This window comes from Seriola dumerili, unplaced genomic scaffold, assembly GCF_002260705.1.
Source record: "Seriola dumerili isolate Sdu_G_001 unplaced genomic scaffold, Sdu_1.0 BDQW01000321.1, whole genome shotgun sequence".
Taxonomy (NCBI): Eukaryota; Metazoa; Chordata; class Actinopteri; order Carangiformes; family Carangidae; genus Seriola; species Seriola dumerili.
The window spans coordinates 111729-138465 of record NW_019174576.1 but is presented as its reverse complement, the minus strand read 5'-3'; the positions used below and the strand labels follow the sequence as shown (position 1 = coordinate 138465).

The window sequence follows — 26737 nt, the reverse complement described above, 5'->3', positions numbered from 1 at the left end:
CTTTTCAGCTGGATACTTCTCCAGATGTCTGAGCACAGAACGTGCTGAAAGCCGTTTTGTTTTTGTTTGGATCTGTAACTCAGAGACTGCGAGATCAATCAAATTTAGTGGACAGGTTTCAAGTCCCCCCGATCCTCAAGAGAAAAAAATAAATAAATCACAGCAATGGGTCAGAAATTGGTGAAAGTTTTTCTTTTCTTTTTTGTTTTGGTAGAATTCTAAGCTGAACACAAAATCATTGTGAACACTGGTTTTTAATACATGGATTTCTATGATTATGGCTATTTTGCAGTTGTAGAAAATCTGTCTGCTGTGGTAAAAAAGACTGTTGTTTGTATTAGGAAGTGAGTGGATTCATCAGCATTTGAGTGTGTGTGTGTTTGTGTGTGTGTGTGTTTTTGTGTGTGTGTGTGAGAGGGATGGAGCTGCTGAAAAATAACATTAGAGCTCAGTAAATCTACCCTGGGTAAATAAAAGTATAAATAAAATATCCAACCCACATAGCGGTGGTGCACAATTTAAGTTGATAGCAAGACAAGCAAACAGGAAGTGAGGCATATTCCCCAAACACTTAGTGTAATAAGGTCCCCAGTTAGCTGTTACGCTCTCAGTCGACTGTGTACGGGTAGAATACACAATAGTTGGTGGTTTATGTAAACAGTGCAAGTGTGGCCTTGATGGTGACACTGGAGAGAAAGCGGATGGTGGTTGTGGTGGTGTTAGAGGAGAGGATGCAAATATCAAATGAGCTCCGTGACATCTTCTGAAACGGGACATTGCTTCTAAAAAAAAAAAAAAAAAAGACCCTTTTTCCGACACTTTTCAGTACTTTGTGAACAAATTAAACCTCCTTTTATTTTCCTTTTGTATCCACAGTGTAGTTTGCAGATATCTAAATGAAACTAGAGGCCTTTGTGAGGCCGGATACTCTCCAGGTGTCCTGGGTGGATTTGGGTGAACTGAGCTTTTTAAGGTTGTCAGCGTCTGTGTTCAGCTCCAGTCTGGTGTCGGTTAGATTTACTTTTTTATTTCTTTTATACTCACAGCTTCACCTACATGTAGTTTAACACCAGTTTTCTGGTTATTGTCTACTCTCTTTCCTTTTTTTATAAGTAATACATCACTGTTGAATTTAATATGTATTTGATATTCCTATATTGAACATATGAGGCAACAACTAATAATTATTTAACGATTCATGTATTTTTCATGTAATTCATTGTTTAGTCCAACCACAGATTTTTTAGTTTACAAAGACAAAACAGAGAAAATCAGCAAAAGGTTCAGAAAATATTTACACTGTATTATTTTTTATTTATTTATTTATTTATTTTTACATCTTCTAATGTAAATTTTTAATAGTCATTAACTCAAAAAAACATTTAAATGATAGCGATGAAGGAAACCATTTTCTTTTTGTAGGATCAACTGAATAGATAAATCAATCAATAAATAAATAAATAAATAAAAAGTGGAAAGTTAAACTTATTTTTTAAGGTAAACACATTAAAACACCAAACTAGAGCTTGTTCATCGGCGTCATTCCCGCGGAGGAAGACGTCCCCGGCTCCCTGGCAGCCGGTTACTTTACCTCCTGCGCGCCCGGCTACTCGCGCTGCGTCTGAAAAACAGGGCGCACATGCCGGAGCAAGGAACGTCACTTCAAGCGACACTTTCTCCTTTCCATTATCACAATGTAAAGAAACTGAAGAGTGAGAAGTTGAGAAAAGACTTGGTTGTCAGTTGCATGTTCTCAAAACATTGTGTTATACTTGGGGAAAAAAACAAGAAGTGTGAAGGAGGCATGGATATCAATTCCAAACTGGCGCCCACCAGTAATTATGATGCGAGTACAAAGAGATTTTTGCCATTCTAAAGGGAGAAGGGGAGTGTAGGTGTATTAATTCTTATTCCTTCCTGCTTCCTCGACTTGGAAGTTCAGATTTAGAAAAATAGACCCCCCCCCCCTCCCTCAAAAGAGAAGAAAAAACAAGACCTGTCACATTGACTGACGCCAATCGTATGTAGCATCTGTGTTCCCACTACTGCTCCCTATAGTATATGCCACACTGTGGCAATGTGGGAAACTGACAATGTCAATTTATCAGAACAAAAGCATTCCTCAGCAAGAGGAATACACATCTTTGGGCCCTGGAGACAAAAAAAAATCATTCCACCCCCACCCTTACCTGTATCTAAACAGAATGTAGGACATTCACAACACCAGAAATAGAAATTTCACTCACAATTATCATTCTTGAATTTATCCCCTGCAGTCAAAAGTTGGTGTTTCACTTTAGGAGTTGGTGCTGCACTGTAATGCTAACTTTCTTAAAAGTAAACAACTGGATGAGAATGAAAGACGCAGAGAGATGAATTGAACGGCAGCTGCAGCTCAGGATCGGACAGTTTTAAAATCAGCTGATCCAGATCCGGTCTGATCTGACATCTCTTTGTTGAAACTCAATTTTCCCCTTTTATGTCTGAGCTGTATACTTACACTGTTTTTTCTTTTCAGGTGTCTGATCCTGTAGTCGCTGCCATCACTTAGCGTTAACATTTGGGTGAGTACTTGACCTAATTTTTCCTCCTTCCCACAACAGTACAATACTGTATATTCACAGAGCAGAGCGGCCTCCGTGAACCATTTTCTGGAATTTAATTTAATTCACTTATACTTTAATTTACTTTGTTTCCCCACATAGACAATATGTATAATTCACCATTAACTGTTGCAGCTGCAGTGGTGATGAGAGTAGAGAAATCTCTTTACATATATGGTCATTTATGTTTTTTATCTCACATGCATATCTCCTATATATATATATATATGTTCATGCAACTGTCATGTATTTCTTTTCATCCTTCCACCTTTTCCACTTATTTTCATTTTTTTTTCAATATTGTGTGTGTAGTGATGTTTATGTTTTTAATTTCCTTTTATTTTAACACAGCAGAAAATCAGAAATGTGTTGCTGTGACTCAGCTGTGTGTGAGTGTCTGTGTGTGTTGTTTGTGTGTGGACACATCAGTGGGGTAATTAATGTAATTGGTGGCCATTAAGAGCGCTATGTTGCAGCGCTATACAAACGTTTAGTCGGAGCATAATTTCTTTATTTTGACTCAGAAATTTCTTCAGTAATTTATCAAATGCTGATGAGTCTGAATTATCGTTGTTATTTAAAGATTATTTATTAAAGCCATTTCATCAAAGCTTAAAACAAGATATTCTTAGTAACAGGATATAAAATTGTGTATTTTTGTAATTATTATAATTAAGTATAAAAATGTATCATTGATTATATATTTTAATGATATATTTCTATAATTTATTCAGTTATTTTATTAATTTCTGGAGAAATTCCTGTTGTAGTTTTTGTCCGTATCGTCCATATTTTCATTAGAAGATTGTGGCATTTCAGGAACTTCTTCATCCACACTCGGTGTTTACAGTTCCCATCTTTCTTCTTACACGATTGATTTGCGTCACAGAAAGTTGGCTAAAGGGCAAAAGGTTGCCTTAATGATGTGCAGCATGTGTTCCCATGATGCATTCTTGATTTAATCAATTAGCCTTGGTTATGAGAAAAACAAGTCATGTGTTTTATATAGAAAATGTGGAAAAGCCACTATCCCTTTAATCAAATGAAGCGTTGTCTGGTTTGTTCTTCAAGAGTCCTCGGACAGACATAATCCAGACATTTGCCGCCCCATCGGTTTTCCCACAGTCCCGTCAAAGTTGCCTTCAGCAAAGGATGTGATTTATAATCGAATGTAGGATTGAACTAATGGATTGTCATAACACCGCTGCAACTCTCGACAAATGAGTGCTACATCTTCAAGCCCTTGGTGGGGGCTGAAGCCGACAATACAGGTGCTGCAGTCGTCCAAGATTTTATTCTGTACACAACAAAAGACAAAACAAATAGATGACAAATGAAATAAATACGAAAATTATGATTTGGGCTCAAAAAATGTAAAGTATTAATTTAATTTTGATGCTTTAAAACACGACCTTGTACTGAACTGTTTAGTAGATAGTTACTAGAAAATAACAGTTCGCCGTCAGGGTTGTTGTTCGGCTGCATGTATTGTCAGCGGCAACTGAAATAAGAGAGAGATACTCCAATTTGTAGGTTTGAAAAAAAAGAAAAGAGAAAAAAAAAGAGTAAATTAAAAAAGTAAAAATACCTGTTAGAACTGAAACATGCTTGTAGACCTTGTTGCTGCACACTAAGGATGAATTTGGTAAATTAGCTTAGCCTACAATGATTCTTTGTCTTTATCTGCTAATTAGCTGACTCTTTGTTGGCGTTCTTTCTGATAAGCTGCTGAGAACTCCCTTAACAGCCACATCAAAACTGTGTTTGCATGTCCTGATAACACTAATGGTCCTTGCTATAATTGATGTAAGATATAATTTCATCACTTTTTCTTTTTCTTTTTTTCCAGTCATGCTTGTGCGGTTTTAATTCTAATGGAGCGGTGTGTATGCTTGATTTTTGTTATTTGGTCCTGTCTCACATAAATACCATCAGATTATTTGCTGCCGTGACACAGATGTGCTCGTCTTAAATGTACAGAATATACAGAATATACAGAATATACCGTGTTGCACAGACTGTCAGTGCGGACGCTGGAATTAGAAAAGCTCTGAGGTGTCTGTGCTTAGCAAAGCATGCACTGTTGTTGAATACCTAACTGTGATTTTTGAAACAGATGGTAAGGTGCTCATATGGGAACCTGAGCTCTTCTTCACTAAATATGAAAATGCTGAACAGGTGGTGCAAGAAGCCTCCGTCCTGCCACAGCTTTCATTAACACACTTTTATTCTTCTAGAAATGATAAACTTATTCGCGCCCTCAGAGACACGGGGGGGCGACAAAAAGAGCTGCTTCTTTTTTTCTAATATAGGCGAAAGTGTGGCAAAGCAGCAACCGCTAACACCGCCAGATATCAAAGGAGACGCACACAGTCCCACAGCGTGAGCATGTTTGATGATCTGATGCCATGTTGTCTGTCGGCGACATGACGTCACCGTGCAGCCATATTTGGATATGTCTCAGGAGGGATGCTGTGCCACTATCAGTCACTGTTGCGGGGTTTGAGACACTGAGCCCCTTACGCCTGTAAATGTCCCGTCACTGCCGCCTCCGTGTTCCCCGTTCTCCTCCTGGAACAAAGGGCAGCGCCAGTCGTCGGGTTTCCCTCCAAACGTAGCGCAAAGCACAAGAAAGTGCAAATGAATCTAATCGAATATTAGGAGCTGGTTCGTGGAGATAAACAACTGGCGGCAAATTTTCCAGTAGGTGGGGGCACAAACAACTGTTGAGCAGTGAGTCCCCCCCCCCCCCCGGTTCGATTCCTGGCTAACCGGACTGTTAGCTGCATGTCATGTCCCCACATTTCCCGTCACTCTCCACTGTCACTATCCAATAAACACAAAATAATAATAATTAAAAAAAATTCCAGTCAGGTCCCATTAAACCACTCCGATAGCAGAAGCCGGTGCAACAAGAACACGCGATTAAAAAAGCATTCATGTTTGTTTTTATGTGTTAATGTGAATGTAGGGAGTCTAGACACATTCGCATTCACCTCTGGCACATGTAATGTAAGAATTTAAGAATTTTATTTACAAAAAAATTACAACTACATAAGTTGCACATCATGATACTGACGTAAAAATAGAAAATATGTTTAAAAATCTTTGCTGGTCCAGTGGGCGAGTTTTTTAATTGATACATCAGGCATTAAATTATTTTATCAGTGCAACTCTCAAAACCTTAAAACAGATACACAATAAGCTGCTGAACTTTTAACATTTGTATTTGGAAAGGTAAATCGTGTCAGCGTGAAGGATGCAGTCTGATAGATGAATTACTGATACTGATGAAAGGGTTTTTTTTCTTTCTGGATCACTGTATTTGTCATCCGTGTAATTTCATAATTTGCTAAAGATGACAATTTCTTTAGTGTAATTAAAAGTGAAATGAGTGTGTGTGTGTGTGTGTGTGTAATATATTATGTTCGATATCAGTTCTTGTGGCATGTTGATAATAACTACAGTTTGACGGTGTTGTTTAAGGGCTTATTTCAACATTCAGTATTTTATTTCCCATTTCAACAGACTTGATATGGATTTTGCTTTAGTGAGTTCACACTACAGAAACCCGCCTGAAACACTGCGTTACATGCATTGTGTTGCTGTGTGAGCGATCCTTTAACATCTTTTAACGTATACGTTGATGAAATTCTTCAGAAGAATCCTTGGTGTTTTACATTTTTTTTTCTATTGTGTTCTAGACACCAGCCATGGAAATTATGGCCTTGCATTTTTCCGTATAGAAAAACGTAGAAAATAATATCCGAGTCGTCGGTGATGGTGAAGTTACTTTACATACTCGCAGAGCTGAGTGAGCTTTTCAAGGTTTTTTAGGATTGTTTCGTCTTTGCTTATTTTCCATTTGCAGCTCGGTGATAATTTGTGGGATTATAGAGAGGGCAGATGTTCAGGAGCAGAAGAATGAATCTTACCTGCTGTAGCGTCATTGAAAATCAAGCGTCACACGTCTCAATCTAAAGCAATAAAAGAGTTTCCAGGTTTATTCTCACAGCAGAGCTTTTACACTACAGAGTCGCTGGGCTTTGTCATACAGACAGTGAGGTGAGTCATTTCACACAAAGTGCAACGTTTGTATTGATTCAGCTTGACCTTTTCTGTTTCCCTTTTTAAAAAAAAAACCAAATTGTCGGCAGCACCTTCAAAGTGCGAAGCGTTGCAGGGGTTGCTGAAAGTGATTTTTCTTTTTTTTTGTAAGAGTGTTATATTTAAGAGGATATAATAAAGCCGTTTATTCTGTGAGGTTCAACACTTGAGCATAACATAGGCAAAAAATAAAATGTTGTGAGCAGTTACACAGTGAAGACTCAACCCAATTCCTTTTACCCACTAACCCAATACACCACTGCTTTGTGCACGCGTGCATGTAGTGAGTTAGTAGTTTACTCATTCAGTACGTGCAGCCTCCGATTCATGAGAAAAATACACCGCACCTACACACACACACACACATTATTTTTTGACACTATAAATCAACACTATCATGTCAAATACGAGAATGACATCCTTCAACACAGACGTGTGGTTTCACCTCTCAGTTCACATTAAAGCGTCACAGTAGCACAGCAGTGGAGGGACGGGGACCACCGTACACGACTGGGCCGCAGTGAAGCTGTAAACTTCACTTGCCAAGACTGGTTCTTGGTTTCTGTGTTTTTGTTTGGGTGTCCTGGCTCGCAGTTTGTGTGTATGGGCCAGATTCTTGAAGCACACATCAAATCGACGGATGACTAGCCAGGCCGGCTGCCAGCTGAATTTCAAGAACAGTTTAGCTTGACTGTAGAATTTAAAATGCTTAACTCTTTGTTGGACTTGACTGGAGCTGGAGCCAAACGGGCAGGGACTTTGGGAGAATGGACAAATCCTTCAGTTTTTGCTGGACACTTGGGGGGGGTGCAGGTGCAATGCCCTCTTCGTCTTTTCTCTCACTCCGTAGCCATGTGTTTCATTCTTACCTAACAGCAGCCTGCTTGTATGTAAGGTAAACATCTTTTTTAGAAAAGATCTAAGTCCTTCATACTGTTCCTCACATCTTCCTCAGAGCTTTTACAGCCTGATAATCTCAGCAGCACAGTACACATGCATGTGGTGTTGAAATGGCTTTCAGGACTGAAAGAAAAATCCATGTTCGGCCCCTAAATATGTGTTTGTTTGTTTAGCTTACATCGCAAAATATCACATGAATTGCTCGCGTGCAGTCAATAAAATATAGTCTTCAGCTTTCAGAACATCTTGTTTAGTGTCTCACAGTTTCTCATAAAAATTCAAGGGCATTTCTATATGTCAGATTTTTTCTCTGGTTGTGTGGAGACTTCAGTATGACAAAAGTAGATAAATATGAAAATATAAAACCATTTGTGACAATCACATAGCGACATTAATCAGTTGTCTAGCAACAACGTTTCACTTACTCGTCAAACTGCGTCAGAAACTGTCTGCGTTTGTTCTCTTTCTGTGTGATTGGCTGACCTGTCCGGGCCACCGTACTCCAGGCCCACCCTGTGTTGTGACGGTGTAGTGGCTTTCAGAGCTGTTGAACACCATGTATACCAATGCGTGTACGTCGTGAAGCATCACATTACATCACATTTGATGCTTTAAATGCAGATGTGGTTATTTACAAGAAGTCAGGCTTAGATTTATCCTGTTGTTGAGCCAATATTCAGCCACTAAGTAAAAAAAGAAATGCTGAAAATAGAAATTGAAGAACAAATAAGGTTGTGAATCAGCCTCACATAAAATATACATACATCTAATTAGAAACCATTGTCTCGTGTAAATATGAGACGTATCATAATGTAAATAATAGTTTTAATTCGTTGACTTTCAGTTAAATTTTTCACCTTTTCATGATCAAACTCAATATGTGCTACAGCAGCTGACAGCTGTAATTTGCAGCACGTAGAGCTTGTTGTTGTTGTTGTTGTTGTTGTTGTTGTTGTTGTTGTGTTTGTTGTGTGTCAGCACATTTAAACCTGACGTGGTGCGATCACAGTGACGGCTCGACTGTGGCCTGATTGGTCCAGAGCAAATGATTTTACAAAAAAACATTAAGAACAATGCAAATGAATATTGTACTATTTGCTTACACGGCGCCTGAAGTGTTTTACATTCATCAGCACTGCTTAACAAAGACCCACAGTTGCTGTGTTGTGGCGTCTTTCGTCATGGGACTGTGCAGCTCATTAATATCAAATTTGGCAGATTTGGATGAATGAGGCTGACAGTGCAGTCGTGTCACAGGGGTAATCTCTCAGTCTTTTCCTCCCTTCTTCTTTCCTGTCTGCTTTCTCCATCCTTCCTTTCCTTTCTCTACTAAAACATACATGACTGTGCAGTTTCTGCCCCGTCCGGCTTCGGCAGATAAGACTCGGTGAATTATGACGATTGAGTTGGACAGAGCATCTGAAAAGAAATAATTTGTTTTTTTTTTGGTATCTATCTCAAAGATGCTATCACAGACTGATGCACCATGGGTGTTGTTTTATAACATCAAGAGTGAACTGCTGTATGTGGCAGACTGACCTTATTTGTTGCTCGTAGATTAAGAGAAAAACGATTTGTTTGTTTCTGAATGTGTTAGACTTGTATATGTGTTGCTCAAAGCGACACTCCACCCAGAATACAGTGATTTAGAGTCAGATACCCTCCCTGTAGGCCTGAAGTCTGGCTCTTACACATTTGTTTTATTGTTCAAGGGAGCAGTGGCTGCAGGGAGATGGCTACCACACTGACGCATTTGTGTGTGTTGTTTTTTATTTTTCAGGAATTCGGGGATTAATAAGCCTGAGGGAACACTGCAGTTTACAAATAAATAAACCTGCACGTGGTCAGTGTATTATATTCTGATCTCAGTATTTCTACAAACAGTACAGTTAGTGCATTGACAGTATTTCTGCTCCAGAATTTTATTCCAGGTGAAAGACTTTGAGAAGCATTTAGATCTAATCTCAGATCTGTCTTAGATCTTAAATCTAGATAAACAGTAACTTTTAGGCACTTTTGTCTAAGAAATGACATAAGTTATTTAACAATGATGAAACTAGCTGCAGATAATTTTTGATTATTTAATGAATTAATTGTCAGCAGCAAGTTTCCACAGTGGATGTTTCTCTTGAGCAGCTGCTGTAACATCATCTGCTCCTTCACGTTCCCCTCTGAGAGATATCGCTAAACACGCCGCTTCTGTTAGTAGCTTACATCTGCTTTTATTTTGACGGGCAGTTTTGGAAGCCAAAAAAAATATTTTAGGTGAACTGTGTCTTTAATAAAAACCTCGGTTGTGGTTTTGAATTTGATTAGATAGATAGACTGTAACATTAAATCAGTATTAAAAAGAAATCAACTTCCTGATTTTGGCCTCCATGCAGTCTTTGAGAAATATAGATGGAGCAAAATGAACCAATGCAGTTTAAGTGTGATGAGTTAAGGTGCAGGTGTTAGTTAGTGACAGTGCATTTACAGGGACAGTCTTACTATCAGGGTGCGGACTTCCAATGCACAATGTCTCACTGAATCAATGCTGCTCTGTTGGGAGGGGCCACACACTTTAACAGTGCAATGGAAAATAATGGTGTATTGAACTGGCATATGATAGAGCAATTATACCCTTTGTTCACAGCTCTGCAGATGCGTTTGACGGCTGCTATCAGGCTGCATGTTTACACACCGAGGCTGAAGGTCTGTTTTTAAACAATTACTGTGGCTCTCCTCGAGAAACTGGAGCAGAGGATGAGGCACAGCTGAGCTGCGATCACCTTCTGCAAGGAAAGTGAAGAGCAGGAAACAAGTAAATAAGACAAGCTCATGATGGACAGATTAGATTAAGACAACCTCGGAGTGATTAAGAGGGCTGACAGAGATACCCTGGCTGGGTTTTTAGACGGACCAGTGAGCCGGTTTGGATTTGGTTTTAAGCAGCAGGAGCAGATAAACACCAGCAGCCATCAGTCAATTAAGGATCAAGCCTTCCAAAAACAACTAGTTTAACTTTGCTTCTGAATTAATCTTCTTTGGGTGGTCACAGAGGGTCATGGTGCTGCATAGTGAGCAGTGGAGAAGTGAAAGATTAAGTAAGAGTCCAAACAACTGAAGCATTTAACCCGGCTGATGCTGCACAGATGCCTGTGACCAAACAGGATTTCAACAGTTTGTTTATCTTCAGGAGTTTGACAATGATCAGAAGATTTATTTAAAGAGCTGGATGAATCGCGGAGGTCCAAATGTGTCCAGCTTTTAGATTTACATTTCTCTCTTCTACCAAGGACTTTTCAAGAACACTTAAACATGCAACAAACAGCGCCGTGTTGTGATGTGTTAGTCAGAGCGATCTGTAAGAAATCCCTGAGCTGAAGTCCTCATCTGCTGTGGGAGAAAATCTCCCTGCGATGTGCTCAGACGTGGATCTAAATAATTAAGTGACATTGTTTACTGTACAAACGAAACAAATCTTATTGACCTCATGCGTTTCGACGACAACATAGGCTCCACTCTAGAAAAGTCTAACTGAGAGAAATGACCCGGAAGTATCTAAGTGGCAGCCATTAGCCATTATAAGAGCTGGTCCCATTCTTTTTAAACGCTGAGAAAAACAGCTTCAAGTGCTTCCTATCTCATCTCCTTTATCATAGGAAACACTGGACCCACAATTCCTTGCTGCGGCAACTTTTAAAACGACGCACGATTGCAGTTTCACCACGGCAGACCCTCGTAGACGTAGAAACAAGAGAGAAACTGTTTTATGCTTGAGACCCGATCCAAAACTTCTGGACATGGATGTGATTGTCTGAGCTGCAAATCCATAAATATATATTTCATCTCTTTCAAATCCACAGTGGAGTCATCCTGAAGAGCAAGCATATCATCATCATCATGATCTATACATTAAATCTATACAAAGAAACAGCTCACGGCTCCAAAAAATGAATTTTCTCTATTTAACAAATGTATAAAAAAGTCTTATGTCTGAATATAATTCATTTCTCAGCTGCTCACTTTTATTTTAATTGGCTCAACTTTCCTCTACGTGTATATTTATTTCACGTTATCTTATTTCAATTTTCAACCCTGTGTGTTTTGTGTTTGTGGGCAGGGAAGGAGTAGATATCGTCCCTGTGTTATAGATAAAGTTCAGTTGGATTCTCTCTGCAGCCGAAGTCCTTATGAACTCTCAACTCTCCTTCACATCTGCCCGCGGCCTCATGACGTTCTCTGTCGAGGGTCGAGGGCTTTTTCGACCGCAGCCGTTGACTCTTTTATTTTGTCGTTTTAACTTCCTGTCTACGGTGGAGGTTGGATCACCTTGCACCTGCATTTTTAGCAGATATTTGACGACATATTACGTTAAAGACCGGAAGAGCTGGAAGAAATAAAAGAGATAATATGACAAACTAGCTAATTAGGTCAGTTCTCCAACACACACACACACACACACACACACACGCACACACACCCCCCCCCATTGGAACATGTGGGTCACATTACTGTTAGTCACGGCGACTGGTCACAATGTGTTGCTGTTCATGTTTTTCTGATGTATATATGACCGTGTGAGAAACTGTCTTGCAGCATGAACAGTGGAGACGCAGTTTTCCATCAATGGGCTTATTATTGTGTTATTATACAAAGTTATATCACTAATAAGAAAATACACTTTATATTATGTTTTTGGTTAAAAAGAAAAGAAAAGTGTTTTAATGAGAGTATTTGAAGTGATCAGGTGTTTTCGGCCCTGATCTCAGTCTGACACTTTGAACAGCAGCTGTAGACGAGGTGACAACAGTTAAGGAGAGCGGCACTTTGGCGCACGCAGGCTGAGGTGAAGGAAACACAGCGGAGTACAGGAGAGAAGGTTCACCGAGTCCGTGAAAATATTCACAGACTGACCCCGACATCTTCCGTTTAAATTCTTGCTGATAAATCAAACCGTGCGAACATCAGCTGGTTTCCTGATCACGCGATAACTTCACAACCTGCATCATCACAACAGGTGCTGTTTCGCTTACAGACACGTCGAGCTGCAGCTGCAACGACGCAAGCGCGTTGAGTTAGCGGTAATAAGTATAATGCTGATTGTAACTTTGCACCGGAGATCATTTTGTTCTGATGTGTGGATGATGGGATGTGATGGCGTCAGGCCGCGTGAACTGCGACTTTTTACTTCAGCCAGCAAATAACAACAAATGAAACAAACAGGAAAAAAAAAAGAAAAAGAGTGGGCTGCATGAGGTCAGTGTAAGTACATACATTAGAGACGGCCTTTGTTTCCTATTCGCTTAAATGCAGATTTGTAACCAATCTCAGCCTCTTTGTTGCTGATAGTTTTTGTAATAACACTCTTCCACAGTGGCTGAGAACCTTATAGTGAGCTTAGCCACTGGTATTGTGTGTGTGTGTGTGTGTGTGTGTGTGTGTGTTAAAGAGAGTATGAGGAAACCCTGGCTCAGTGTGGCATGATGAAGTTATGGGCCTAAAGCTCCTCATTGTTATGTATCTGTGGTCCTGCAGTCCAGCACCGCAGAATATAGAGAGGGTGAAGGGAAACGCTGCTGTGGCTGCCAACCCACTCTGGACCCTTTCACTGCTCCGGAGAAGAGTGAACAATCGAAGCGATACCTGCAAGTCAAGACAAAGGGGTAAAGCGCCACGGCTCTTTGTCAGCCTCTTTTCATCGGACCAGGCCCAAATGATTCGGATATAATTGCAAAGCGAAAATCGCTGTCTGCTGCAATTGCTTAAATGGTAGCTCAAGTGTTTAAGAAAGCTCAGATGAAATCGTCACGAGCTTACACTCATTCATGTCTTTTATATCCGGCGCTGTGCTAAGGGGATTCTTGAGCAAAGTCATCTGTATTCGGTAAACAAAGTGGTATTGATGAGCTGATTCTATGTGGCTTTGCCAGTGAGCGAGCCGGGGAAGGGATTATGTCCCCAAGCCAAAACCCAATACAAGTTTGAATAAGGGGATAGATGTGCAGTGCTTACTGTAGCAGCAGAGGATAAGCTGCGTTCAACATTAAAAAAAACAACAACTCAATACCTGTGATATGAAAATGTTTGGAAATCTAGCACTAGCTTAAGTGGAAAATATCTGTTTCCAATAAATCAACAGAAGTTGTTTTTTTTTTGTTTTTGTTTTTTAAGAGTGCAAAAGGCGACGGACGTGTCGACTTGTGTTTGACTCGATAGTTCTGCTGATAGGAGTTTACAGAGAGCCCGTAGTTGAAGGAGTTGTTTTTAGAAGGTTTCATTTACTGAGGGATTTAAGCATCTCCAGTGAGTGAGGCTGGAAAGGTGTAACTACAGCAGCATATGGCAGAGACTGTGAGGAATCCAGAAATCCGATAATCCACCATCCTTACAGTACAGGGATTATATCTTCTGTGACTTCTCTCTGTTTTTTACGTCTCTCGTTTTCTGTCCGTCTGTCCACAGTTTGTCTTCAGTCGCTGCTGCTGCTGCTGCTGCTGCTGCTGCACACATCCCTATGAGAGGTGTTACTTTGCGCCTCGTGTTGCATCTGGTCACAGAATCATCTTGTGTGGATTCAGTTTTTTCACTTATCTTTATAATATCTTATATCTGCTTTTCTGCAGATTAGCCCTGCCTTGAAATTAGATGACAGCAATGCTGTATGACTTTTTGTAATAACGTCTAGCATCATTTCAGCATAAAGTGCAAACATGAAGACACGGTTTCAAAACTCTCAAATTTTTCCTTCAACATTAAATATTCATTATTAAATTTTGCAACTATCAAACTTAAAGTTCAGGGAAAAAACGAACAAAACAGAGTATGTAATATTCAAATTTTAACAGTCATTTAACCTGCGTCATCAGGCCTGTGAGGCTGTTTGTGGTTTGGTCAGATTTGATTGACAATGCTGCCATTGTAAGCAAACTACCCACCAGCTGCAGAGTTAGATTCAGATATTGCTAAATCCTGATCGTTGCACAGAAATACATGACATCACCTTTTTCCTATCTGAGCCCGCCCACTTCAAACCAGTGAGAAATACAGGAAATCTCTTATGTGACTGTGAAAGACTTGAATCGAATTAAATTAAAATATGGTCACGATCTCCCCCTCCGGAGTTACGGCTGAAGTGTTTTTGCAGAACATTATGACATCACAGTGAAGGTGAGATTTGACTATTTGGATATAAAATGTCATCACTTCATTTTATCCTGTCAGACATCTGTATTAAAATTGTGTCACAATCAGCATATGAATTTGTGAGTTATGGTCAAAGACATGTTTTTGCGAGGCCACAGTGACCTTTGACCTTTGACCTTTGACAACCTGAAAACATAACGCCTCCGGTCCTGGTTGTCGGCGGCGTTGAAGCATAAAAATGTTTTTTTAAAAAGCATAAAAAACACAAATTAATTTTTCTTTTGCAGTTTCTTTGGGACGTTTGTGGAAATTGAGTTTAACTTCGTAACTTCTCCTACTGATCAATCAATGATCAATGATGTGACTTTATTACAGTGATGACGTCTCTGTACGTGTCGCTTAACCAGGTGATTTAACAGGTGATTTGAAGTCTGCGTTATTATAAGTTTCTTATTAAAACCTCTAGAAGTTACGTTTGCAGTGTTTCCCATCGGCTGCATTGATTTATTTGTGGCGACCTGCAACAATATCAACATTAACCGCCACATATTGATTTTTTTTTTTTTACTGTTTCAGATGGATAAAAGCTTATTTCATTGTAGAGTTTTGCTCATTGAAAAATAATAATGTTATTCATCCTTTGTTGATTTAACTGATTTCATAGATCTGCCATCACATCACAGTGTTGTTACAAATACACAACTCGATGCATTTGAAAGCTAATTATAAGTGCAGTGAGGGAACCGTACCCATCCCAATCACCGTGAGTTTTAGATAAACATGTATTCAAAAGTGATTTACAGCTCCTGCACCACACATGTACAATTACAAAGACACACACGGCTGACAGTTTGATCCCCCCCAAATTACACGCTTGCCTCCCTGTTATCATATTTCATCGCTTCAGTCCTCACCAGCACCGGCAGCCAGAGTCGCACGGCCAGACACTTGACTTGTTTGTGAGTTCAGGCTCATAATTAACTCTGTCCAAGGGTAAAAATGTGTCTTCTTCCAATTCATACTTTTCTCCAGAGGTGAGGATTCCAGTCTCCCTGTGTCTTCATAAATTACATTTCGGAAAGTTTTTAGAGAGTCTCTGTGTTTTATTTCTAGAGAAACCCCAGTCAACTTAATTATCGCCTATCCTTGCATTGTATCGCAGACTCGTCCTTGAAACGCCAGAGCCTCGTGTGTGTGTTACAGTCCAAGTCTTCTCACTTTTCAGCATTTTGCTTCATCACACATCTTTGTAGAGAAAAACTGCTTCCTGCTTGAAAGAAGAATATTTAAAATAGCGACGGCATCCACCGCCGTGCTGCGCCAGTATCAGTCTACCAGCAGACCCCGCTGAGAGTCACTTCTTTAACATCAAGTGCTCATTTCCAAAATGAAAAGCGGCAATTAACACATCAAGGCTGAAGATGGTACCATACTCAACCCCCACCCCCCACCCCCCATCCCCCACCCCCTCCAGCCTGTGCAGGTATAGCTACGGCAATAAAAGTCCTCCTGTTGTATGATAAGCCTTTCCTCTGCTGTGATAAGAAGCCCCGGGACAATGCCTGTCAGATGAGGCCAATTAATGATGGCTTGATGTTGATGTTTTAAGTGTTCAAGGCGAGTCCACAGCTCCTCTCGCTCGCTGTTGTTCCCCTCCCAGATAAGCTTTACTTTGTTGACTTTGCCCGAATCCAATTCCAAAACCAAAGGCACTTATTAGCTACCTATCTGAGAGTGACATGTGTAGCTGCAGGCGAGCGTTGGATAATGGTCCTTCATTGTCACCTCTGTAGTTTGCGGATTAACGGTTTGATTTAATTTTGAGCCGTCACAGGGAGCTGTTTGGCGTTTTTGGAGGCAAGGACCAATGAATCCTCCCGTGAGCTGCTCAGACAGGCAGTTTGCACGTTCACTCGCTCATCGCACACATTAGTTATTGTGCTGCACACTGACGTGCATTATGGCAAAACAGGAAGTAGGGTCGGGGAATCAAAAGATGTAGGATGGTATTGTCCTACACTATCAAGAGAAGAATTGTGTTGTTTAAATCTTTTTAATCCACTGAAGATTTAAGCGATTGACGGTCCCCAGAGGAGTGCCTGAAAAATGTAATGTCCAACACTTCATGACGGTTTACGAGCAACTTCTTCAAACCTTTCCAAGTGTTTTTACATGCTAACATGCTAAAGCAGCACAGCAAACATTATATCCACCTAACGTTAACATGCCGAGCGTCGTGAGCATGTTAGCGTGCTGATGAGAGCGTTCAGCTGCTTAGCGTGTAGACGTCACACCTCACATCCTCTTCCCGTCAGAGTGATAAACGCCAGGCCTCACCGTCGCTTTACAAATACCTGGTCGACCGTTTCTGTCCGGATTCGCTCCGGTCTGATTTCATCGACTGATACTGGCTTCTGCAAATCATTTCAGTTGCATCTTAAGAGTGAGACAGGTTGTCAAACAGTTTTTAAACTAAAATATCAAAACTCATATTTAAAATGTAAATGCTGCAGTTGAAGAAAAACGTCTGCCTCTGAGGTTCTGTGTCATTTACAGGATTAAATCCTTGTTGGATGTGCTGCTCCTGTTATTTAGTTAACTGCTTCATCTTCCCTCTTTAATAACGGTTAATGTTTTTCTTGAATGATGTAGCCTCAGTGTTGTGAAATTGCATTAGTGTTGTTAAATTTCCAGCTTCATGCTCCTGTAGCTTAACATTACAATCAAGTGGAGGCAGATCATCTTTTGTCATTTGCTATTGATTTGCTGAAAAATGTGAAATATCCAGATCTTTTCTTTGTTTATTGTTGATGCAAATATATTTTTAAGAGTGCTATCTACCACAGAGGTATGTGGGAGATGGTTAAGGTTGTGTTGTGTGATATATTTACAGCTGTCAGTCAGTAACCTCCTGAGACTCAGATAAGATAAACTCCTGAGACGTTGCATCTTACCACTTGCAGTATCAAGGAGCACATACTCCAGTCATGCAAGCCATCCAATTCTATTTGATATATCCCAAGCCAATATACAAGCTGTCAGTCAGCATTAAAGTCAGATTCACATATTTACAGAAAAGTTGTGCTGCTGTCATTAGGGAGCAAAGGCCAACAACTCAAGTAAACTACTCAACAGCTGTTCAAAAAAAAGTCATGCAAATCTTGTTAGGAAGTTTTGAGGTGCTACTTTAACAAACACAGCTATTATCCAGCGGAATAAGTGGTATTTTCATACCCGAGTGATGCAGAAATATAATTCTTGTTTTTGCTGTAATTCTGAACCTCTGCAAATGAATGATGACACTTTTTAGCACAAAAGGAGCCGTCGAGAGCGTATTCAAACAGCAGCTTCTCTCAGCAAGTACTTTGACCCTTAAAACTTTCTCTGTGCCTCTTTTGTTGTATTAATGTTAAAACATGTTCGGCTTGTTAGAGCAGATAAAAGAAGTGACAACAACAAAAAAAAAAAACCAAGGTTTTGTGAGAGTACACTCCTGGTAGAGAGAACCTCTGTTAGAAATAAGTATAGAAATGACTGTTGTAATCTGAGTACAATGGCTTGAGAGGGGGATCCGACACGGATCGAACTCTGCGGTGGCGACTTCGCGTCTTGTCTGCAGCCGCGGCCTCTTCGGCGGCAGAGGAAAGATTTCACATGACGTCTCACCTAAAAGCAGTGGAGCTACCTTTTCTTTCTTCTCACTCGTTATTCTGGCCTGGTTTTCTTTTTTTTTTTTTCTTTTTCATCTGCTGCTTTTGCTCAGGGAGGTGGTGCCGGGTGCCGGGTGTTGGTGGGGGGTGGGGTTGCTGCTCTTTGTAGCAGTCACAGCTCCAAATCTCATTTGTAATGGTTATCAACTGGTTGGGCTCTTCACAATAGCTAATGGGGAAAACAAATCGGTGTTTGCTGTATTTATCATTTGATTAACCTTCATATTATCCATCTGTGTAATTAGCCAAATTATGAGAGGCTTTACACGGGCTGTCTGATAGCTCCTTGTACAAAGAGGTCTGAAATTTTCTGGCCTTTAACAAATGGAGCGCTCCCTGTGTTTGAAGACCGACTCTGGGCCGGGTGGAGCTGGAGCTGTAAAACATGTTCTGTTGCTGTTTCCGTTCGTGATGAAAGAATCATTTGCAATTTTAAAATAGAAAATTATTGAAGCGTGTGATAATATATTAATCAAATCACTTGGCGTCGACATGTTTTGATGGTAGATGTGAGACAAAGAAACACAGTGTTGCTCCACTAATATAGAAGTCGATCCACTGGACCGCTGACGTCCGCTGCTGCGACCAGCTGAACGAGCTTGTTCTCGCCTCCTCGGGGAGCGCTCTCCGGCCGCCCGCCCGCCTCCTGTCCGGGTTACTGTCGGGGTCTAGACGGGATGAGTTGTGATTGAGACCCTCTTCTTCACTGAGCTCTGAGCACACTCACTTTGACACAACAAGAAGGTGATTTTTGCCTGCTAGCTTTCTCGCTCCTTGTTGTCAAGGCAGATTTGTGTGAAGTGGCCGGGGCCGGTGCAGCGACTGACTTACAGCAGGTGACTCTGAGACAGAGGTGTTGAAACAGGATGAACTGTTGTTGGTATTAGAGGTGAAACTGCTTCACTGTAATGCATCCAGACCTCAGAGGTCTTTTTTTTTTCTTTTCTTTCACACAGTTCAGTCAGAGCGTTTGGAAACTGTAAAGGCTCTGCTTCACCTTCTTTGTGAGAACTTCTTTACTGATTTTCCAGACCAGGCTGAGGCACAAATCCTGACCACAGACACTATAAATATATATATACTATAATCCCTATATAAAATCCTTTAATATTAAGTGTTTAAAAATTATTTCAGAAATTATTTAATTTAAATGGAAATTAGTTTAATTCATGATCTAATAATCGAAACATTAATGTGGAGAGTCAAAAAAATCACCAGCTGGGAAACTAAAGTGTTACCAAAGCTGTGTGTCCTTCAGGTCTCACAGACATGTTGAATTAATTGCCTTAGTCATAAAACATTTGCAAAAAAAAAAAAATTAAAATAAAGAAAAACTCTGAATAATGAATAAACCAGCCATTGTTTACATTCATGTTCAGCTGGTGCATTGCCGCACGTCTTTTGCACACTGCAGCATCTTTATAATACAAACAAAATGTGCACCAGCTCGTAAAGACATTGCTCCTCTGCACCAGTGCTGGTCAGAAACTCCAAAAGGTAGGCTGCCTCTAATTGAGAACATATTGTGCGGATTAATCGTTTGTGAAAACAAACAAAACTCAATCAACTCAGAGTTTTAATTCTTCGGCCTTGTGTGTCAAAGAACGGGACAGACGTCTTGGCTTCTTAACGTGTTTTCTTTTTGTCACCACAGCTCTTTTATTTTGACAGACAGGATGTGTTTTATCGAAAAGGTTGACCGTAAAGGAGTTTAGTTTAACAATGAATCAAAGAGATAATATCTGAGGTGTAATATGTGTAAAAATCAAGCTTGAAAATGTAATGTCCTCTTCTTTTATCCCTCTGAGGACTTAACCAAGACCTCTCACTGTGCTGCGACTTATCACTGATGTTTTTTCTTTACTTGATCCACACCCTGCATGTTTTACAGGGACATGTGGAAAAACAAATTACTGTCTCACATTTATGTGCAGGAAACCCCCCCGTCTTAAAGTGATGAAAAAGTAAATTCTTACTTACTTTCTCACATTTACATGCAGTAAAATCCTGGATTTGTCATCTGGGTGTTTTCTGTTTCACGTTCTGATAAAGAACTGCAGGAAATGTGCAGATAATTTAAACAAAATGCCATTTGTTCTTAGCCAAAGTGACACTGAGGGTGCAGCAGTTTCTGTGTTAAATATATCATCATTCTGAAACCTGTAGTAACCAATGTGTTCATTAGTTGTATTTTAATGAAAGGCAGTTAATGATATCTACATGATAAGAGGTCTAAAGTAAAAACCACCTGAAATTAAATATAATGGCTCAAAATTAGCAGCATTAGCATCAATAAAAACCATATGCTTTGCTCCTGAGTTGATGTTAAAGATAGTCTTGTCATGTCGCTGTACTGTTTGCAGTGGCTATGTTTCAGAACATGATGTTTGACTTGCCCAGTCCTCTGATGCCCTGGCACTGCTGTTACGCTTCCTCTATAAAATTTTTAACACTTGAAAGAGGTCCAAAACAGCTTTTTGCTTTTATTAATATGTCAACACATGGCGTGGTGTCAGACTTCCGGCACTTTCAAATATTCACCCTCTTGCACGAAACATTTTGAAGATCCATAATGACCACTTGAACTCTTTGCTCTTCCCTGTTTCCAAACAGCAGAACGTGTGGGGGAACGAGCGCTTGTTTGTGTAATGTCGCATTAACCTGCTCAGCCATTCAACCGACCCTCTAAAGCAGAGCAGGTCCAATGCTGGGAAGACTCGGCGGCAACCTCTTGCAGATGGGAACCTTTAATTTTTAAAGCGGTTTCATCCGCATGGCTGATCCTCCGCACATTGCGTCACAAATCGTGAGTGCTAATCCCAGTCGCCTACCACCTCCGCTATTTGGTATGAAAAATCTGCCAGCCGAAGTGTATCTCCGTCTTCATCTCTGCAGTGTCTTTTTGAAGTGATGTTTTGATCGGTGTCTAGTGAACCAAGTGCTGTGTAGTTTTAGCTGAACTCTACTCATGGGACGAAGCACAAGGTGGGAGCAAAGCAGCATAATTGCCCTTTAAACCCTCCTTCACTTTTTCTAAACAACTTTGACACGTGTAGGAACACAATCACTGTTATGGACAGCGCTGGACACTGCTTCATACGTAGCATAAGGGATGTTTGATAGAGAAATCCTGCAGATTACAAGTTAAACTTGGACTTAATGGCTTGAAATGTAAAATGCAAAGTGGACACTGACCTGACATCGGCCTTGTTTTGAGCCACATGCAGGCAGCTGTAAAAAGCTTTAAGAAATCACTGTACGCTACCTGCTCGTCACCACACAGCAGATACACACAGGTCATCACTAGTTGTAATAAGTTGGAGTTGGTGGAGACCAAAACAGAGCTAAAAGGAATCTTTTTGGGTAGAATCACAATCCACGATCTGAATCTCGATCTGCAAGTCATGACCGGATGTTATGATTCGTATCTTTCCTCTGCTTCTTAGTTCATATGGAGTATTAGTTTGGACAGCGCTGTTATTTATTCGTGAGATGCTACCTGTAAGTGTTTTAATTTGAAAGCTCAGTCGCTACCCCGTCCCTTCATCCCGCTTCCTGTTTCCCTGCCTCTCAACCCAACAGGTCAAGGCAGACTTTCTTCCTGTTAGAAATGAATTCTTCTGCTCATCGTGCTGCTCATTGTGGGAACCGTTGGGTTTTTCTCTGTAAGGTCTTGACCCTGTAAAGTGCCGTCAGATAATGCATCTCATGATTTGGCGCTATACAAATGGAATTGAACTGAATCGACCTGAATCGCAGACAGGTCTCTCGTCCTGCGGGCGGACTCTGCACCTGGTCACGGTGGTTCTCTTTCAGCTCAGGTGAGAACTGGCACATGTGACCGAGGCTGCAGAGCAGAACAAGGGCTGCCATCGCCGGCTGCTGTTAGCTGTTGTTAGCTGTTGTTAGCTGCTGTTAGCTGCTGTTAGCTGCTGTTAGCTGTTGTTAGCTGTTGTTAGCTGCTGTTAGCTGCTGTTAGCTGCTGTTAGCTGCAGGCTAGCTGTTTAACAGTTGACAATGGGCCGGCTACCACCTAAATATGACTTATGATGGTCATATAACGATCTGTGTGGTTCATGTGAAAAGTTGATCATCAGATCTCCCGCCTCTAGTTAGAAGTAATTTTCTTCCACAGCTGAGTAATTCTTCATCAGTATTAGTAGTAGTCCAATATTTGGTTTGACTCATGCCTGTATTGTAACTATATTGGAAGCATTTCTCTGCACGGTATGAATATACTGTTTTAGCTTTTACTTAACTTCTGCTAAGTTGCTCATCTGTAACTGACCTCTGAAAAAGATGAAACACTCCTTTAAGAGCAGTCAGCCACCCGTAGATAATTACTGTGTGTGATAGTCTGTAAAGGAGAAGGCAACAGAGAAAACTGTAGTGGATGCTGGTGGAGTATTTTACAAGCAGCGGATTCTGAACACTGTCAGATCAAGTTCTGCAGTTTTCTGTATGTTTTCAACAGATTTGCTAGAAAGCATGTCATATTTTCCATTTAAAAAAAAAATAAAATAAAAAATCTCTGAACCCTGCTGTTTTTATGTTAGAATTCAGTACTCTCTGTGGTCCTCTTCGGATGGTTTTGTTTGATAGTTTCCTTGGTGGACATGAAAGATTAATGCAGCAGAAACACCTGCAGCAGTTCCTCAATGGCAGCTGTAAAAGTGCAGCGGAGCAGCTGTGAGAAGACAGACTCACTGCCATGCCCCCATAAAGCAAACTGTTAAACATGGTGTCACAGCTTTGTGAGTCATCTTGTAACTGCCCCGGCAATCAGAATTGACTTTCCTTTCATGAGGCTTCGCTACGTGCACAGCCTGTTTTGTGACTGCGTGCGTGCACTTTCGACCTATGCCATATGCCTCACTTATGGCAATGTGTTGTGTGTATTTTCTTTCTTTTTTTTTTTTTTTGTTATATATATATATATATATATGTGTGTGCGTGAGTGTTAGTATGAGATGAGAGAGGGAGGGACTTTTATTTCTTATCACAAACACATCAAAGCTGATAGAGACGAGCAGCGAGCAAATGCGAAGTTTAGCTTATTAAGTAGCGAGAGCTCACAGAAGCCAAAGTTAAATAAACAAGAAGCGTGTCATGTTCAGGCTCACAGCGTCGACCTTTGAGATGCTCACCACATCGGCTCCACATCTGTTGAATCAGAATATGTTTAAAGCAAAGTTCAAGTCATTTGCATGTGGTGTGTGTGCAGCATGCATTGTGTTTGTGTGGGTTTCCTCTGGCGTCCTCCCACACTGTCAAGACACACAGGATGGAATGGAAACTCCGGTGTGTAGCCCATCACTGCTGCATGCTGGGACAGTCTCCAACCATGCTGCATTGTAAGTTCCCTAATAATTACTTGTGATATACTTGATATCACTGGATGGTTGTGCTCCATAGCGTCCTCTTAAACTGATCAGATGCAGCTATGGTTAGTTCTGTGAAAGCATCAGAGAAACTGAAAGCCACAGCGCCTTCAGCGGCTCATTAATGTGAACGGCAACGAGACACAAGATGCAGCACATCGTGTACAGTACACGTCCGAACAAACAAGGCCCGGCTTCATCAGCAGCTGTTAATGATGCACAGATGGAGTTGGGCCTGACACCAGAAAATTTAGTTTACGAGTTTACTGGAAATGAAATGAACAGCATCAGATGAAGCATGAGGACATTCCAGAAAAGGCACTGTGCACCAAAGAAATCAAACAGGAAGTCGGTGTGAATCACATCAGATCGCACTTAGTCACATGCAGGAGCCGCAGCACACAAACTTTCTCAGGTGGGAAAATACAATGAGCAAAAACACGCTCTCCTAGATTTTTGATACGTTACGATTCCTAAATGTGTTTCACACTAATGTGAATCAAAAAAATTAAACATTATTGATTATATATGGATACGAATCTTTTCTCTCTCAGTGGTTGTCCGGTTTCTGGAGAAAATGCTACACCATCTTGGACTAAAGCTGCACTGAACTTTAATTTTTTAGGTTATAATTTTCATTTTAATGGTATTTGAGGACTATATTTTCAGCACATAATGGGTCATACCAAAGTTCCTGCTCATATTTCTTGGTAAAAGTGGTTGAAACCTAAAATCCTTTCATGCACTCCAGTGTTACTACTTTAGGTTTAAAAATACCACTGCTGTAATTGTGGCTTGTTTGTTTCCGCCTCCAACCCAGATTTGCCTATGAACAGCCAGTCCCTATAACGCCGACAAAGAAGACAATGAAGTCATTTTCAAATGAATTTATTCATTTATTTTTTTTAGAAAAACCCGGTTGTGCATTTTCTTTGTTTTCTGTGCCACAGAGCTGAGACACATGCGACTCATTGAGCCATATAGATCACAGTCAAGAGGAGGGTAAAAAGACCTGTTGAGGAAGTCTGCCTCTTCACTTTCTCTGTGGAGGTTGAAGCTTCCCCCTCAGTCCTGAACCATCAGACCGCGCTGGATGCTTTATTTTGTCATGTGTCCTACGATGTCAAAAGGTGAACCCGCGTTGTGATTTGACAAATAGTCAGGATCCAGATACGTATTCCATGTGATGTCTTGGGAGAAAGTCGACAGCACACGACTTCTCGCCCTGGGAGGGAAATGGAGACTCCGTCATGTTCAGATACTCCCCTCTCTTTCCCTCCGTCTTTTCTCCTCCAGTCTTTGAACTGTTGTCTTTAAATCTGGTGATGTTATATTATACGTTTTGATATCTGTCAACAAATTCCCTGGAAAATGAATTGATCCCACTAACTGATATATATCTCGTTCTTCTGCGCCTCCTTTGCTCGATTCTTGTCCAAAAAAATTAATAATTTAGTTCAAATTAACTGAGATGTTGTTCGTTACAGTGAATGTGGTCACATGGTCACAGTTTATTTTGCCGCCATCCCCCAGTCGCTGTGTTCACCAGACGATCAAATGTGTATTAATCCGCCGCCGAAAATAGTCCTCAACAAAAATGCGCTGTTTCCTTCTGGTTGAGTAACGTTTTCTGTAGTTTTCATGAAGTCACAAAGCATTTAGAGAGCTGAGCTTCATCCTTCAACATATTAGAATAAACAAATACATTCATATTGATCCCTTTTGGTGTCTGATAACACATCTGCCACTGAGACTTCTGCCTCTGCTGCAGCACAATGGAGGAGACTGCGCAGCTCAAAACAGTGAGAAATTACATTTAAAAACTCTACAGGATCATTTCTTTTGAGAGACGGTGTCCTTGTTACTCTATAAACCACAGAACACACTGTCTGCCTTTTTTCTTTTTTTAATAGAGATCACTTCTCCAATAGAAAGTAGATTTAATTTTAATTTGAAGTCAGTTCAGAGGGAATGTTATGTAGATAAGATTTTATAGTAAAAATGGAAGAAAAGTAATTAAAAGTTTTTATTCACACAGGTAATCTATGAATCACCGGAGTGATTATATGGCGAGGTCGTCATTGTGTTGGGCTCAGGTGCGTGTCCCCAGAATGGCGCAAAAAAAAAAAAAAAATCACTTGTTTTGAAGGAAGTTTATTTGAACTCGCAGACGAATGTGGGTTTAATGTGCACTTTAGGGCCGTGTGCGCACAAAGTGACATCCCCCTGTGAATTATTTGCCATCATCAAAAAATGAAATCGCAAACTGAAACAGAAATTTTCCATTCAACATGTCTTGTATTGAGTCTTTCACTCACACATGCTAAGATCATTTCTTCTCCACACCCCCCCCACACCCCGCACCCACCTCACCCCTCTTTCCAATTCATCTTTTATTTTGTTAGCCATTTCAGTGTCGAGAAATGAAAGCATTTGCGCTGAAAGGACAGGTGGGTGTGTGTGAGACACCAGCATGGCGTCTGAATCGTAGCATTAAGAGCAGAGAAAAATATCAAAAGTGAGAACCATTCAGACGGCAGGAGGAGCAGGGATTTGAGCAGATATTAAAAGATGATTGTGCGTGGGCTTTTTCTGCTGTGCTTCGGAGAAAGAATGTAAACCCTGTATCAGTCAAAGTGAGGATAATAAACAGCAGAAACATCAGAACGCAGCACAACAAACACAAACAAAAAGAAAGGATGGGGGGTGGGGGGGGGGGAGTGGCGTATAAATAGTTCAAATATTTCAAGTGATTTCAGAATGTGATGGTGAAATACTGGATGTTTGTGTCTTCAGCTGCAGCGAGTTCTTTCCCTCTGTGTTCTTCACTGTAACTGTATAAAAGACACACGAGTCGACTCATGAAATAAATGATAGTCATTAGCTATCAGTCAGAGCTGAGCGTCTG

General features: G+C 40.6%; 1 protein-coding gene across 2 annotated transcripts in view; it reads left to right on the top strand.

Annotated features, from left to right (window-relative positions):
* The window catches only part of LOC111231933 (lipoma-preferred partner homolog), a 144436-nt gene that overhangs the window by 22876 nt on the left and 94823 nt on the right, over positions 1–26737 (top strand). For both annotated transcript variants that reach the window (XM_022759215.1, XM_022759216.1), the window contains exon 3: positions 2519–2564. The gene's annotated coding sequence lies outside the window, so the exon portion shown is untranslated. The remainder of the gene's footprint in view (positions 1–2518; positions 2565–26737) is intronic.